Source organism: Hyperoodon ampullatus (genome assembly GCF_949752795.1).
Source record: "Hyperoodon ampullatus genome assembly, chromosome: 10".
In the NCBI taxonomy this organism is placed as follows: domain Eukaryota; kingdom Metazoa; phylum Chordata; class Mammalia; order Artiodactyla; family Ziphiidae; genus Hyperoodon; species Hyperoodon ampullatus.
In genome coordinates this window covers 82,884,615-82,896,483 of record NC_136923.1, presented here as the reverse complement: position 1 = coordinate 82,896,483, position 11,869 = coordinate 82,884,615, and the positions used below count along the sequence as shown (strand labels likewise).

General features: G+C 43.3%; 1 pseudogene across 1 annotated transcript; it reads left to right on the top strand.

Annotated features, from left to right (window-relative positions):
• Window positions 1-8,873: 8,873 nt before the first annotated feature.
• Window positions 8,874-11,626, top strand: LOC307058978 (NADH dehydrogenase [ubiquinone] 1 beta subcomplex subunit 9-like; annotated as a pseudogene). Its single transcript has 2 exons — window positions 8,874-8,978; window positions 11,264-11,626. The product of its transcript is annotated as an NADH dehydrogenase [ubiquinone] 1 beta subcomplex subunit 9-like (transcript).
• Window positions 11,627-11,869: the final 243 nt, after the last annotated feature.

The following is an 11,869-nucleotide window of genomic DNA, read 5'->3' as shown; positions in this document are numbered from 1 at the left end:
TTATTATTTTGTTTAAACTAACAATGTTTTTCCCCCCCTCCAATGATTAAAATAATGTGTGTTTGTTGTGGAAAATCTGTGAAATGCAAAATGTATACAAACACAAGAAAATTAAAAGTACCCAAAATTCCACAATCCCAATGTAGATAACATTACCATTCCAGCAGATTTCCTTCCAGTATTCTCATCACAACTCCTTCCTGCTTCAGCCCTTCATGCATGCTTATTATTCCTTTTTATTATTCCTTTTTATTCCTAAAAGTCTCTCCCTCTGTCCCCCTCTCTTTCTCTCTTCCCTTCCTAGTTCTGTGAGTCAATCAACTCATCCTTATTATCATAAAGGTCACTCTCTCAGTTAGGTCTCCCTATTACACATTCACAATACCCAGTACTTTTCCTTGTAGCACTTGCCACAACTAGAAATAAACCATAATTTTTGTCCTCGTGTGTTTAACGTCTGTCTTGGCCACTTGACTTGACGTAAGGTCCATGACTGGCTTTCTTGTTTATTCAGATGACCCTAGCATCCACCACAGTGCTCTGGATACAGAAAAAACACAATACATGGCACCAAGATGCCTTCTTGAATAACTGTGTGTCTGTCCTCTCGGCACTTCAAAATAGTCAATTTCGCAAATACAGTGAATCAACTGCCATATGCCTGACCTGGTTCCAGGTACAGGATACCCAGTTCTTGCCCTCAAGGAGCACTTAGCCTTCTGAAGGAGACAGACCAGTAAATGCAACATTTGAGTACATCTTTAAGTATATGATGATCAATGGTATTGAGTAACACATAGAGGAGGGGTCCCTAAACCTTGGGGGGAGGTGACACCATTGTTTTATTTTGTCCTTGGTAATGCATTTACTTTGTAGAATCAGAGGATAGTAGAATTGAGTGGTACCATAAGATCAACAGGCCTTATCTCGTCCTACAAGATGAGGAAACGAAAGCAGTGCAGGGCAGTAAAGTGACTTGGCCAAAGCCATTGGGTAGTTGATTGGTGGTTGATCGGGAATTAGACCTCGATCTTGAGATTCCCAGCCCAGTGCTCTTTTCCACTGTGCCTTGGGGGCCTCTGGTGCATCCCCTTCCTTCATCAGCCCCCAAGTCCCATTGATTTTCCCTTGTAAAGATCTCTCCAGTCTGTCCACTTTCCCTCACCTCCCTGTCACCACACTCCAAGTCTCCGTCACCTCCAGCCTGCGTGCCTACCGCACCTCCTACCTTATCTCACTGCCTCCAGTCTTGCCCTGCTCAGATCCCTTCTCCGAGTTGCAGCCAGAGTGAGCCTTCCCAGATCTGAGTGTGAGCATGTCTATCCCTTGCTTAAAGCCCCAGAGGCTTGCCACCAAGCTTTTAGGAATATGTTCAAAAGTCTTCTGTTTTCCTCTTCCATTTTACTGAAATATAATTGACATACAGCACTGTATAAGTTTAAGGTGTACAACATAATGATTTCACGTATGTACTACATGAAATGATTACAATAGGTTTAGTGAATATCCATCATCTCATATAGATACATTAAAGAAATGGTGAAAAAAATTTTTTCCTTGTGATGAGAACCCTTAGGACTTACTCTCTAACAACTTTCATATATAATGTACCATAGTGTTAACTGTATTTATCATGCTGTACATTACAGCCCTAGAACTTATAACTGGAAGTTTATACCTTTTGACTGCCTTCATCTGATTCCCCCTCCCTCCCACTCCCTGCCTCTGGTAACTGCAAATCCGATCTTTTTTTTCTGAGTTTGTTTGTTTGTTTTTGACCTATAACTGACCTATAACACTATGTTAATTCCTGATGCGAAGCATAGTGATTTGATATTTCTATACATTTCAAAATGATCACCATGATAAGTCTAGTTGTCATCTGTCACCAAAGATATTATGTAATTATTAACTATAATCTTCACGCTGCACACTTATACCTGTGACTCATTTATTTTATAACTGAAAGTTTGTACTTTTTGTACCTCTTAGCCTCTGTCACCTATTCCTCTTATTCTCCCACCTACCTCCCCTCTGGCACCTGCTTGTTCTCTGCGTCTATGACTCTGTTTCTGTTCAGTTCTGTTTGTTCATTTGTTTTGTTTTTTAGATTCCACATATAAGTAAAATCATACAGTATTTGTTTTTCTCTGTCTGACTTATTTCACTTAGCATAACATACTCTAGGTCCATCCATGTTGTTGCAAATGGCAAGATTTCATTCTTTTTTATGGCTGAGTAATATTCCTGTGTGTGTGTGTATATATATATATATATATATATACATATACATGACACATCTTCTTTATCCATTCATCTATTGGTGGGCACTTAGGTTACTTCCATATCTTGGCTATTGTCGATAATTTCTGCAATAAACATATGGGTGCATATATCTTTTCAAATTAATATTTTTGTTTTCTTTGGATAAATTCCCAGAAGTAAGACTGCTGGATCATATAATGGTTCCACTTTTAACTTTCTGAGGAATCCACACTGTTCTCCATAGTGGCTGCACCAATTTATATTCCCATCAACAGAGCACTAGGGTTCCCTTTTCTTTACTTCTTGGCCAACACTTACTATTTGTGGTCTTTTTGATAATAGTTATTCTGACAGGTATGAGGTGATTGTGGTTTTGATATGCATTTCCCTCATCAGCAATGTTGAACATCCTTTCATGTGCCTCTTGGCCATCTGTATATCTTCTTTGGAAAAATGTCTATTGGATTCTCTGCCCATTAAAAAAATTTTTTTTTGATGTTGAGCTCAAAATTCTTTTTTTTTTTAATTTATTATTTTTTTTTTGAGTTCAAAATTCTTAATATGGTATATTAATCTGCTCAGGTAACATAACAACATACCACAGACTAGGTGGCTTAAACAACAAAAATTTATTTCTCATAGTCCTAGAGGCTGGAAGCCCAAGATCAAGGTGCCAGCAAGGTAGGTCTAATTCTGAGGCATATTCTCTTGACTTGTAGGTGGCCACCACCTCCCTGTGTGCTCATATGGCTTCTTTCTTCTCTGTGCACACATGGGCAGAGAGAGCTCTCTTGTATCTTTTATAAGGACACCCATCCCATCAGATTAGGGTCCCACCATTAGGACCTCATTTAATCTTAATTACTTCCTAGAGACCCTATCTTCAAATACAGTCACATTGGGGTTTAGGGCTTCAACATATGACTTTTGAGGAGCACAATTCAGTCCATAGCATATGGCCTACCAGGTCTTTCTTGATTAGTCCATCTCACCAGCATCCTCTAAGCCCCACTCTTCTCTCTGCCCCCATGCTTCTGTAACTTGAATTTCTCTTGGTTCCTCAAACTTGTCCAGATCTCTTACAAATCTAACCCCTCCATCACCTTCCTTTCGTCCTCTGCCTGTCCCACTGCTATTGGGTCTTTGTAAGAAGAAATCTATCTAGCTTTAGAATAAGCAGATATGGTTTTGCCACCTTTTGACTCGAGTCCATCGAGGCATCACAGGACCTGTCTTGGACCTCTTTGAGAATCACCTACTCTTTTGAGAACTGAGAACTGAAGATAGTAGAGTGTACAACCCCCTTTGTGAGCCAGAGACCAGAACTCAATTCCTGCTTTATTGGTGAGCTTCCTCCTTTTGGATCTATATTTTGGCCTTTCAGTTTCTTCTTAGGGAGACCCACTGGACTCATTTCTTGAGGGACATGGCTCTCCCTTGCCTGTTAAGCAATAAACTCAGCTTCCCCTCCCCCAGCCCTGATGTCTTTCTATTTTGGTTTGTCACTTGCAAGTCTCAGTTTAAAGGTCTGTCTCTAAGGGAGGTCTTTCCTGATACCCCATCCTGCGTTTAGTTCTCTGGCTCTGCATTCCTATGGCAGCCTGTACTCTCCCTTTTTTAAGAGTTACCACCTCGTTTCTATATGTTTCATGTCTGTCCTTCTGAGCTCTGCAGGGCAGGAGGCATCGCCATCTGGTTGGTTGTGGTATCCCAAGGGCTAGTACGGTGCCTGACACCTAGTAGGCTATCAGCAAATATTAGCTTTTATTAGTAGATGCTCCATAAGTATCCACTGGCCTGCATTGTCCTCAAAGAGTTTCTCAGGTAGTGTATGCATTTTGTTTTCTAAAGTGGACTAAAATTTCTCAGAAGAATCCTCTTTTCCTTTCTCTTAATCTCCCACACTATGACCATTATGGGTTTCTTCATCCAAGAAACATTTCATCAATGATTATTAATTAATCTCCCTACAATAACTTTCCCAACAGGCATCATATTTGAAAAAATAAGAAAATTTAAACAATATGTTATATAGCAGAACCACTTATTATGAATTTATTGTAAGAATAATCTATTGAGAATTGACAAGGAATAAAGGAATTCTTCTCTTCCTCTTCTGCATAGTCAGGACTTTGTGTCCTTGAAGTTGTGGGTTTCCTGACCGTTGAGCGGTTTGGCTTTTTTGTGTGTTTTAGAAAGAAAGGTAAGAATCAGACTGGGTGGGGGTTTATAGGAAGCCCACACCAACGTAGGCCTTGGTTTTGGAAGGTGCTGGATGTCTGGTCTGAAAGGGAAGGATGAAGAGGCAGGCAGTAACCTACCTCTTGGATGGCGCTTGGACCTCTGGGGACTCAGAGGAAAAAGAGGGGATCCAGTTTCTCCAGGACATGTGGAGAACTGGGCCTTTTCAAGAGCAGCCTCTCGGATGGTATTGGCTGCCAGCATCCGTGAGAACTGCACCCAGGTGCTCTGTACTGGGTATTTTCAGAACTTCAACAACTGCCCCCAGGCAAGGCCAGATCAAGACCATAGAGAAAAACAGAAAATGTTATGTTGCCCCTCCCCCCAGTGTAATTAAAAATAAAAGAACTACATAAAACCAAAACGAGCTTTAAGGATGTACTATAGATTTGTGATTTTTCCTAGAAGCCTGACTACTTGGATTCCCTCCTGCTCTCTCCATCTCCTCCTCCTCTTTCTTCTTCTTCTTGAACATCAAATTTCCAAAGTTGATGGGTTTTTTTCCTCTCTCCTAGCTTTGCCGATGCTATGCTTGGGCGATTAGGAATTGCCCAGGCCAGCCTAGTGGTCTGTTTCTGTTGCACCCCCGAGGCCTGGATGAGGAGCAAGGCAATGCTGACCAGGTGGTCAGAGGAACAGACTCTCATCTGTTTCCTCAGGACTGCAGAAGCCTTGTTTGATTGTTTGATCCAAGGGAGGGAGTCTGAAAACTGTCAGACACTAGAATACCATCAGTGATGGGCAGGGTGGAAGCCAGATTTGATACGAGTGAGTCCGTACAGAAACAGGACATTACATGTGCCCCAAGAGCTGTGGATCAATTCATTCATATCTATTACATATATAGGGATATACATGCTTATTTACACATAAATGTTTCTAGATAGACAGAGAAGGAACTAGTAACAATTATGGCTTCTGGGAAATAGGGTGGGGTCTACTTTTTTTTTTGAGACAGTTTTTTTTTAAACATTGAACAAATGTTATTTTTACAATAAAAATGTACTTCAAAAATTAAAATGACTCATCAGACTGCTAATATCTACAACTTTCAAACTACAGGACAGCTGGAGACTCTGCTTTCCAGGAGGGAGATCTTGTGACCCAGGCCTGGGTTGTGAAGGGGGACTAGTGATGCCTTCCAGCTGTGGCGTGTCCATTAGGCAGCCGGAGAGGTAGCTAAATATAGACTAGCCTGCGAAGTGTGCCAAGATGAATCAGGGCTGGAGCTAGAACACTCCTTCACTGTGTCCATGAGCACGTACCTCGTACCTAAGTTCCAGGCACTGAGAGTGTAGGAGTGAACAAAGCAGATGGGGCTCCTTGGCCCCTGGATTTGGAGTCTAATCACAACTACAATCAAGATATAGAACAGGTCTACTGCCCCCAAGACTCCCCTGTGCTATTCCTCTGCAGTCACATCTTCCCTCCCGCCACCCCCCCACCAAACCTCTTGCTATTTTGATCTATTCTCTGTCACTTTAGGCTTGTCTTTTTAAAATGTCACATAAATGGAATCATATAGCATGTAACCTTTCTGAGACCCGATTTTTTCACTCAGCATAATGCCTTTGAGATTCATCCAAGCTGTTACATGAATAATTTGTTTCTTTTTGGTTTTGGGTTGTGTGCCATGGCACGGATAAGCCAAGTAATGCATTTACCCATTTTAACTAATTTTTGGTAATTACAAATGCAGGCTGCTATGAGCATACAGTGTATAGGTTTTTGTGTGAACATGTTTTTATTTCTCTCAGGTAAATACCTAGGGGATTATTGACTTGTACAGTAAATGTATTAACTTTATAAGAAATTGCCAAACTATGTTCCAGAGGATGATTTTGCATTCGACCGGTAATGAACGAGAGTTCATTTTGCTGCCTTTTTGCCAACACTTGGTAGCACTGTCAACATTAAAAAAATTTTTTTGCTACTCTAACAGATTTGTAGTGGTAATTCGTCCTGTTTTTTTTTTTTATACATTTACTTTTTTAAAATATTTATTTATTTATTTACTTATGGCTGCGTTGGGTCTTCGTTGCTGCTCGCCGGGCTTTCTCTAGTTGCGGCAAGCGGGAGCCACGGTTTGTTGCGGTGCGCAGGCTTCTCATTGTGGTGGCTTCTCTTTGCTATGGAGCACGGTCTCTAGGCACTCGGGCTTCAGTAGTTGTGGCACGCGGGCTCAGTAGTTGTGACTCGCAGGCTCTAGAGCGCAGTCTCAGTAGTTGCGGTGCATTGGCTTAGTTGCTCCGTGGCATGTGTGATCTTCCCGGACCAGGGCTCGAACCCGTGTGCCCTGCGTTGGCAGGCGGATTCTTAATCACTGCGCCACCAAGGAAGTCCCTTATCCTGGTTTTAATTTGCATTTCCTTAATGGCCAATAACGTTGAACAACTTTTTATATGCTTACTTGCTTTCCTTTTATCCTCTTGGTGAAGTGGCCCTTCAAGTCTTTTGCCTACTTTTTAAATTGGGTTGTCTGTTTACTTGCTGTTGAGTTTTGAGAGTTCTTTATATATTCTGGATACATATCCATTGTTGAATACATAACTTGCAAATATTTTCTCCCACTCGGTACCTTGTCTTTTCATTCTCTTAATAGGATCTTTGGCACAGTAAATATTTTTATTTTGATGAAGAATATTTCTTTTTATTACTCATTTTTATTGAGATATAAATGACATATAGCAAAGTGTACAAATCTTAAGTGTACAGCTTGATAAATTTTTGCGTTTGTATTCACCCATTTAACCACCATCCAGATCGAGATAGTATCACCCAAGAAGGTTCCTTTAAACATCTATCTAGTCAATATGCAAAACCCCTTTCTTGCCCGCCTCTGAAATAACTGCTATTCTGACTTCTATCACCACAGATAATTTTGTCTAGAAGGTTTCTAATGACTGTGCTCCAAGTTTTGCGACCTACCTGGTTTTGTCTTGGAAATTAGAAGCCTCCCAAACCCCACCTTGGGGAGAGACTCCAGCGCCCCTCACCAGATGTGATGCAGAAGATGGTGAGCAAAGCTGGGCTTCTTACCATCTTGCCTCTGGCATACCAGCAAACCAGTCTTCACAGCAGAGTCCAAAAACCTGGTAGAAAAGGGTAGACAAGGCTTAGGCATCCTAAAACTCCAGTGAAGTGGCAAGGGCACTGTCCCAGGAATCAAAAGGCATGGGTTCAGCTCCCCCTACCCCTGACATTTACTGCATGTCCTTGAACAAACTACATAAGCTTCCTGTGCCTCAGCCACCTCATCTGTAAAATGGGAACAGTAATATCTACCACGGTTATCAGGTCTGTTCACCAATATTTGAGTCTCTCTTTCCTTCCAGATACCTAGGAAGATTGTACTTTGCCACCTCATTTAACTCCTACCAATTAACCCAGGAATGGCTATGTGACTTATTTTGACCAATTAAAACGTGTCTCTTCTACATGGAAGTGTTAAAAGCCAGTGTGTGCTGTGCTTTTTCGCATTCTCTCTTTCTTCTACTATGGCAAATGGTGATGTTCTAGGTAGTGACTGCTCTGTCAACCTAGGTCCTGAGGTTAGGACAATGATGGCTCAGAGCAGAGCCTCAGTCAACCCACCCATTGATAAGTGGCAGGAGTAATAAATAAATCTTTGCTGCATAAAGCCCCTGAGATTTTGAGGTTGTTTGTTACAGAAGCATAACCTAGCTTGCTTGGATGATATACCATACTATAAGTTTATTAATAAGATTATATGAAATAAAATGTATGGAACTTCTGGACATGTAATAAGGATTGATTTCCTGCCTTTCAAAATCCCCTTCTTTTTTTCTGAACCCAGGGGTACTCTAACAACCTAAAACCCTTGATAAGAGGCAAGAGAACAGACCACCACCGCTCAAGCACAAAAGAAGAATGAAAGGAAAAGGATACAAAGCAACAAAGGGTATAGAAATATGACACAGAGCAAGGAAGAGAAACAAAGTGTTAAGGAAGGAGAGAAAAAAGCATAAGAGCAGGGAAAAGAGAGAGGTACAGAGGATGCCTGAGACACAGACAGAGGTGATTCTGAGGAAAACAATGGCTGAGGCAAATGGAAACTGTATCTGTTTTGAGATGCTCATCCCAATCCCAGGCAAATAACATCATCTGTTAAAGTAGCTGAACAGGGAATTCCCTGGAGGTCCAGTGGTTAGGACTCCACGCTCTCACTGCCAAGGGCCCGGGTTTAATCCCTCGTCAGGGAACTAAGATCCCACAAACCGTGCGGCGTGGCCAAAACAAGCTAGGGCTCTATTAGTTCCTAGTCATCCATTCATCAGTCTTTCCACTCAATCATTACTGATCACCTACTGTGTGCCTGGCACTGTGCTCGTGCTGAGTTTACCGAGATGCGCAAGACCCAGTGCTGGCCTTTCCCTTCAAGGATCCCCCAGTCTGGCGTGAAGCAGTCACCTGAACAGTTAGGATACAATTTGGCCTGTGCGATGATGGAGGTGACCACAAGGGATATAGGAAAGGGGGAACCAGGTTCTGCTCAGCGGGAGTCAGAAAGCGCTTTCTGGGAGACATGAGTCTAAGGGTCCTGAAGGGTAATTAGGAGTTAGCAAAGGCAGGGTTGGTGAGCATGCTGGGCAGAGGAGCAGCAGGAGCCAGCTGGTGGAGGTGAGAAGCGACAGGCAGTTTGGTGTTGCTGGAGCCTTGATGAGAGGCAGTGGGCATCAGGAGAGGGTGGAGAGGGATGCAAGGGCCTATCACAGGGGTTTGATGTCTTTACCTGGGGATGGGAGTGGGACTGGGGCAGATTTGGGTGGTTAAGCAGAGAAGTGACATGGTCAGATTTTAGCTAAATAGCTCTGCCTGCTGTGTGGACTGTGGGTGGGGGCAGAATCTGTCTTTTTTTTGGCGGGGGGGTTTGTGCTGCGTGGCTTGCAGGATCTTAGTTCCCCGAACTGGGCCCTTGGCAGTGAAAACATGGAGTCCTAACCACTGGACCGCCAGGGAATTCCCGGAATCTCTTTTCACGAGATCTCTTCGGATTGGGCTGAATGCCCAGCCTAGGGCCTGCAGGTGTACAAGGTGGCCTTGGGAATAATCATCCCGGCCAAGTCTTAGTGAGTGCTGCCACAAGCCAGGCAGTGTTCTATGTGCTCCAAGTGGAGTAACTACTTCACCCTCCCAAGAACCCTGTGATGAGGATGGTATTCTTATCATCCCCCACTGTGACCACGAGGTGACTGGGCACAGAGAGGTTATGTGTCCCAGCTGCACATTCCAGTGCAGGCTGCCTGGCTCCAGGATCAGCCTGTAATCACCCTCCATCTTGCCTCCTCCGGGTCCACTGCCCTCTGGAAGGCTCTCACAGAGGCAGAATAGTGTATTGGCATTCTGCTTCAAGTTTATGAAATCTTTCACATGAATGACCTCATTCCAGCATGCAACAGTAGCTTCTCTGAGTAGGTATTATTACTCATAGCTAAGAAAACCAAGCAAAGTGATTTGTTAAAGGTTAGGATTTAGGTGGCAGAGACCCAGACTTGTGTCTTCTGACCCCGAGTCTAGTGTCGGGTGTCACGTTCATTTCTCAGTTGATGCCACGGCCAGCCTCCCCGTCAGCCTCCCGGTCAACATGCCATGTGGTTCAAAGGCCAGGGCATTTTCCACTCCTACCCAACTGCCTCCTGTCGAGGAAAATGCTTTTCTGAACTGAGTACGAGAGTCATAGAGAAGTGTGTTGCTGGCATCAATTCCCTTTGATTGGGCAATGGCTTCCGCCATCTGGACCAGGTGACGTCAGCCGTCTGGATTTCCGCCAGTGTTCTCCCACCCAGGAAACTGACTTCTGGCCAGGCTCCCAGCCATCTCTGGCCTCCTTGAAAGGCAGACCTTTCAGTTTGCAAGGTGAGAGACTTTAAATTAGATCTCAGGGAGGGTTTTGCTATAGGGAAGGAGGTAAAAATGGGGAAGAGGAGTTCAGAGGACACTGGCTAGGAATGAGCAGGAGCCCCTCTGTGTGGGGTCTGGGGTCTTTCTTGGAGCAAGATGGGGAGGATCCAGGGCTACGACTGGGAGGTTTAAAATTTTGTGACTAATAGACTTAAGTAAATTGAACGGCAGTGGGGGAGAAAGGTAAGCAAAGCTGAGGAGGTCTGGAAAAAGTTACACATAAAAACACAAACACAGAAGGTCAAACATAAGCCAAGAAGAGAATGTGGTTCTCAATCCTCATGCACTTTTGTGTGGACACTAAGTTTCAATAAATCAGTAACACAGGAATAAGTAGCTCTTTACTGCTTTACTTTTTGAATTATAAAAATATACCAGTTAAAAATATATATATACCAGTTTAAAAATCTAAACAATAGATAAATAAATTAAAGTAGAAAGTTTGTGTCCCTCACCCATCCCGAACCCCACTCTCCAGGCCTGGTTCGTAAATGATGTTGTTTACTTTAGCTACTCCATTAGCCAAAAATCATCTCATTTAACCTTCACAATGACCCTATGAGGTAAGAGCTATTATGCTGTTATTTTTTAAAACTGTGGTAAAATATATATAACATAGGATTTACCATTTTAGGGAGCCCTGGTGGCCCCCAGAGGTGAGTGGGCCACCATGGAGCTCTGGCCCACCTGACCCACCAGCAGGAGGTGTTGCAGCTTTATAAGCAGGTGCTGTGCTACCTTGAGTTAGGGTGCATCACAGGGACAAACATTGGTCCTGTACTTGTTTGATAAAAGCCCCATTTGAAGAACATAAGAATGAAAGGATTTGGTAAAGGTCGCCCAGCTGCTGAAGGAGGTAGAGGAAGAATTCTGCCACAATCAGTGTCCACGGCTGTTGATCTTCCCTGACTCTAGTGGGGACACCTCTTAGGAGAGATATGAGTGTTACAAGGTTCCTGCATGGTGCTTAGATGACTGGCATCCTTTTGAGAAGGCAATGTATCCTAATTTCTTTGCCGAGAGAGAACAGTTGGAAGAAACTGCAGAGGGAAAGCTGGGAGTGAGAGGTTAAGTGGCTACAGGGGGACACCTGCTTGGTGGTCTTTAGACTGAAGCTTTGCTCCCTGCCTGAAAGGAGGGTGACTTGCCCCCACTGTGGTGGCATATTGTGACCAGACCCTGGGAGCAGCCCATGTAGAGAAAGAGAGAGGAAGATCCCTTACCATTCGCACTTGCAAGGAAATAAGTTACAGAACATACATACATCTGGTCTCATGAAAGTAACTAGATAGGGGGAAATTTTACCATTTTACCATTTTAAGTATCCAGTTCAGTGGCATCAAGTACATTCACACTGCTGTACAGCCACCACCACCATCCATCTCCAGAGCTTTTACATCTTCCCCAACTGAAACTCTGTATGCAGGAAGCAGTATCTTCC